Here is a 6,000-nt window from a genome sequence, read left to right as displayed (position 1 = left end):
TCTTCTCGTGTCCCCGTGGTTCTGTCCCTGCCACCGCTCACGTCGGCGGACCTATAGCAAGTTACCGCCTCGTCGCTTCACACACACGCACACACACACACACACACACACACACACACACACACATTCACACGAACATTCTTTTTCATTAGTCACTTAGCTCACAGAAAATCTTCATAACATGAACTGCAGCAATTATAGCAAGCAGCAACTACAGCCAGCTAAGTAAAAAGATTCTAACTGCTATAGTGTCTAACTACTAGGTGCCGGCCGGAGTGGTCGATCGGTTGTAGGCGCTACAGTCTGGAACCGCACGACCGCTACAGTCGCAGGTTCGAATCCTGCCTCGGGCATGGATGTGTGTGAGCAGGCATATGGTTAGCAAAAGAATGAGTTTGCTGATGAACAAACAACGTATTTAGAAGATTTTACCTTGTTCATGTGACACACAACTCTGAAAATTATGTAGTTGTCAATAATTCCACTGTCCAAACACTACCAATCAAACATTCAACATCCTACATTTCCCTGTGTATCACATTACAATGCATGTCCTACCAACAGAGTTTCCACAAAGAAAATCATGTCCATATACTTCCCTATCTAGTCGCTAACCGCTAGTGCGTCCAATCATCGAATCTCTTGCCGAGGTAGCAGAGCGCTGTCAGCGATATTAACACAGTCTATAGCGCTGTCAACATACAAACAGGCTACTTACACAGTTCCAGAAAAAACTGATGATTTATTCACAATAAATAGCTTCTCCAATTGAGCAAGTCAATAACACGTTGGTCCACCTCTGGCACATGGGAAAGCAGTTATTTATCTTTGCGCTGATTCATACAGTTGTTGGATTTCCTTTGAGGGATATCTTATCACATTATATGCAATCGGCGTGTTACATTGTCAGAATCCGCAGTTGGTTGGAGTGCCCTGGTCATAATGCTCTAAGCACGAAGGCAAGCCGTGCGCGAGCGAGCATTGTCTTGCCGAAATGGAAGCTCAGGATGGCTTGCCATGAAGGACAACAAAACGGGGCATAGAATATTTCCGACGTATCGCCGTGCTGTAAGGATGCCAAGGATGAGAAAACGGAGAGATGCTGCCATGAAGAGAAATGGCACCCCAAACCATCTCTTCTGGTTGTAGAGCCCACCACACTCCGAGACGTATACGAACACGTCTTCGTTTTTCAACGGGGTTCAGTTCGAAGCGAGACTTGTCAGTGAAGAAAATTCTACTCCAGTCAATGATATTCCATGCCCCATCAAGAAGACTGCAAATTACTGCACAAAAAAACTTTGTAAGAAAATCACTGTGCAAGTAACAATTAGACCTGTAAAATAAAATATTATAAATAACAATAAAACTTTGAAAATAAGAAAACACTATTTGTACAACAAATAGAACTGAAGAAGAGAAAAATTGGTTAATAAACAATAAATGATTGTAAATAATTTCACCAGCTGCGACATAGTCACGTATATGAGTAGTGATCCAATACTGTCAAATGTTTTTTATTCCAGTGTTTGACTGAGAATTTATTTGAGAATTGATATTGTGATCAAAGAATGGAATAAAAAACATTTGATTGTAAATAATATATTGCAAAAATGAATGGTTCACAATAAGCATTGGTTAATTTTTTATATAAATGTTATTATTTCGAAAACCTAAAACTACTGTAAAGAACCAAACCCCATGATGCACAGACCTCAAGTGAAGAGGCCTACACAAGCGAGGTAGTTATAAAGGAAAATAAAGGGGAGGAGGAAGGAGAGCTCGAATCGTGTTGACCCATGGGGTTTCCCGCCATTTTAATCTTCTCCCACTGATCGAGGGGTTTCCCGCCAATTACATACAGTATCACAAGTCTATTATCGAGTTACAACACGGCCTTGCACAATTGCCTAAGATGTATGGTTGGGGCAGGGGTTTCCCTGATGACCTTGAATATAATTCACGCAGTTGCCTAAGATGTGTAAGAGGTTCCCCAGCATTACCATGATCGATTGCCTGTGATTCCCTGGGAGGGACTGAACTTCAGGAGTGACGAGCAATATACGTTGTCCTAATGTCTAACCTGAAAATAGAATCCCTTACCAAAGACATTGAGATGAGAAATTGATAATAACCATATCGCAGTCTTATTGGTAGGATAACCTACTGCTTATCAGCTACGCCGTTATCATATCATCGGAAGTGATGTGTCGCCCAGTGTTTAACCTACCTTTGTATCCGATTTGTTATACTACACTACTAACTACTTCCCCTGTCATATCACGAAATCATATCTGCAGCTTCTTTCCAGCCATAACATACCTTAACCATTCCATTCCAAATGAAGATTCCAATTCCTCTTTTTCCTTGTCCAGTTGGCGTATCAGTCCTCTAACACCTACATCACACTTAGTTGTGCACTGTCAGATTGAAATTCTTTTTTGAAGCAAATCTTCTTCAGTAGTTCTCATATGTCATCACCATAACGTCCTCCTAAGAGAATGGAATATTTGTCTTGTCATAAGTATAATCAATTATTTTTAACTTCATAATTATTTGATATTAATTTAGTAATTTTATGTGTGCAAAGGCTGGTGAGTAGTAGAGTGTACTTAACTAACTGTTAAATATCTAAAAAAAAAATGGTATAGACGCATTATTGCCAGTACAGAAATGTACGATGAGTCCCTGGAGAGTAGCAAAAATTTCCTCGCAATAGGCCATTCCCTCTGAGAGATGATTCACAACACTTTGAAGGCATTTAGCTATGAAATAACTTACCAGATCCGCGAAATCATATATATTATTTCTCAAATCAACGTCCCCTGTCTCAAGACATACTAATCACACATGGATGTATGAGGCATCGTTAGAAAGGTTTTTTAACCGGCTTCTGATGTTGCTTACCGATTTTGCGCTAAAACTTATGAAATTGTAACATAAATATAACTTTTAACTACCATGAGCAAAGGGTATCATGGTTGCCTAGCTTTATATCTATACTTTACGTAGCTAACTTACGAATCACGAATATGAGATTCCCTTTTCATGTTATCTTTTTATAAATACCATTTTCTATGTCTCACTTATTAACGGGATAATTTGTAAACAGGATTGTCATAGACAATAATCTTAACCACTGCAATAGTCCTTTATCTCTGCCCGTCGTACAAGTTGACGTTTCTACACGAGTATGCATTCCGAAATGACAAAAATATTTATCACTGTCACTCTGAACTGTGATTTACATATTGTCACTATTGCCTAACGTACTTACTGTAACTGAAGATGTTTGTCGACTTACAGGTCATGTGATCTACTGACAGTCCCTGATGTCTGCCCACGGTACAAGCCGGGACAAACTTTCCGAATGCAAAACATATCTTTGGAAACATAGAAATGAATATGCAAGAATGTATCATAAATTCATAATTTCCTGTCATTCAGTTCATTTTAAAAAAAGTTCTCTTTTCCTTCCCACAACTACCCTTATCCCAAAGACTACTCCCATTCCAAAATACTTTTATTCTTTAAAACTGTTAAATGAAATAGAAAAGTAAAAACTTCAACAGCCAAGATCGCTAATTATAATTTTATTTTTGATGACCAGTTCCGGCAAATCTATGTTCCATCATCGGATATTACGCAAATATTTTTTGATGGACTGAGATGTATTTGCACAAGGTCCATTGAAGGCACTTAGATCTGCCGAAATCGGTCGTCAAAACTAAAATTATAAGCAGCAAGTCTTGCCTGTTGAAATTTTTATTTCTGTATTTCGTATTACTGTAGATCGCCACCATTCTTGAATGATGTCAAGTATATACCGGGTGATTAAAAAGTCAGTATACATTTGAAAACTTAATAAACCACGGAATAATGTAGATAGAGAGGTAAAAATTGACACACATGCTTGGAATGACATGGGGTTTTATTAGAACCACCCCATATTGCTAGACGCGTGAAAGATCTCTCGTGTGCGTCGTTTGGTGATGATCGTGTGCTCAGCCGCCACTTTCGTCATGCTTGGCCTTCCAGGTCCCCAGTCAATCAGTCCGTGCGATTATTGGATTTGGGGTTACCTGAAGTCGCAAGTGTATCGTGATCGACCGACATCTCTAGGGATGCTGAAAGACAACATCCGACGCCAATGCCTCACCATTACTCCGGACATGCTTTACAGTGCTGTTCACAACGTTATTCCTCGACTACAGCTATTGTTGAGGAATGATGGTGGACATATGGAGCATGTCCTGTAAAGAACATCATCTTTGTTTTGTCTTACTTTATTATGCTAATTAATGCTGTTCAGATCAGATGAAGCGCCATCTGTCGGACATTTTGTGAACTTTTGTATTTTTTTGGTTCTAATAAAACCCCATGTCATTAAAAGCATGTGTGTCAATTTGTACCTCTCTATCTACATTATTCCGTGATTTATTCAGTTTCCAAATTTATACTGACTTTTTGATCACCCGGTATAAATAATAAATACTTTTTTAAAAAATCTGGAGACAGATTAGTTCTACTCCAGTTTAGTCACGTTCTCAGTACGCCAACGCACAATCAGTCCTTTGAGAGTAGAAACCATTCGCAGGCGATAGACCATTCTGCGCTTCACGAGAATGTTCGCAATACTTTAAGGCATTTCAGTATCAAATAGCTTATCAGATCCACGAAATATACACTGATGAGACAAAACATTATGACCACCTGCTTGGTAGCTTGTTGGTCCGTCTTTGGAGCCAAATACTTACTGATAGTGAGTGTCAGGGATCCTACATTTTATTGGTAGGATTGTGGAGGTATGTGCATTACATGTCTACGCACAGGCGTTAATAACGGGCCGCTGATTTGCGTACGCGGTGACGGCAGCCAACAGCGACCCAGGCGTGTACCACAGCATTTACATCGGACCAAGTTGGTCACCTAGACATCAATTTGAGTTCAGTATAATGGCAGTGCTCCTCAAACTATTGTAGCACGATTCTTGCTCTGAGACACGGCTGAAAGATGACGTCGCCGTCGGTTAAGACATCAAGAATGAAGGGATGCAAGTGGTTCGCAGCTGTCAGAGTGTCTCTGATTTCCACCATAGGTCCCATGAAAGTACAGGAGAATGTTCAAATGGCTCAAATGGCTCTAAGCACTATGGGACTTAATATCTGAGGTGATAAGTCCCATAGACTTAGAACTACTTAGACCTAAATAACCTAAGGACATGACATACATCCAAGCCCGAGGCAGTGTTCGAACCTGCAGCCGTAGCAGCAGCGCGGTTCCGGACTGAAGGGCCTAGAACCGCTCAGCCACAGCGGCCGGCTCAGGAGAATGTCTCCCATACCACAACAATGCTCCCACCATCCTGCGTTCATGGCGCGCTGCACGTTTCGAGCAGCCTTTCACCTCGATGACGGCGTTTGTGGAGACGACCAAGGTCTAGTGCAGAAGAACTATGATTCATCGACGCGACGGTTGAATCCCTATGGTCCCGTGCTCCCTGCAGTCGTGACTGACGATGTAGTTGGGTTAACAAGTGAACACGTAGGGGTGGTCTGCTGCGGAGCTTAATGTTCAACAATGTACGATGAACGGCGTGCTGCGAAATCCTGTACTTGTGCTTGCACCGGCATTGTGGTCTTTCCACAGCGATGCCACAGGTTACTGTGTATCCTACACTACGTTACAGAGCAAACAAGCCTCCGGAACCCACGTTCTATGAATACTCGTGGACGTCCTGCCATTCAGCAGTTAGTGGTAGTTTCACTGTCCTTCTATCTCTTTCCTTAGATTCTCACTATAGTAGCACGTGAACATTCGACGAGCTCCACCGCCTTCGAGGCACTAGTTCGCTGGCCCTGCGTAATAATGATTTACATTTTATCGAAGTCACCTATCAATGAATTTCCGCATGTGCAGTGCATATCTGCGTCTGCGTCTGCTCCGCTTACATACTTTTGTTACCGCATCACGTGCCCTCAACGCCATCATGCGGCATTC

Source organism: Schistocerca serialis, chromosome 5, assembly GCF_023864345.2.
Source record: "Schistocerca serialis cubense isolate TAMUIC-IGC-003099 chromosome 5, iqSchSeri2.2, whole genome shotgun sequence".
In the NCBI taxonomy this organism is placed as follows: Eukaryota; Metazoa; Arthropoda; class Insecta; order Orthoptera; family Acrididae; genus Schistocerca; species Schistocerca serialis.
The sequence above is the reverse complement of the archived record's forward strand: the minus strand, read 5'-3'. Positions refer to the sequence as shown.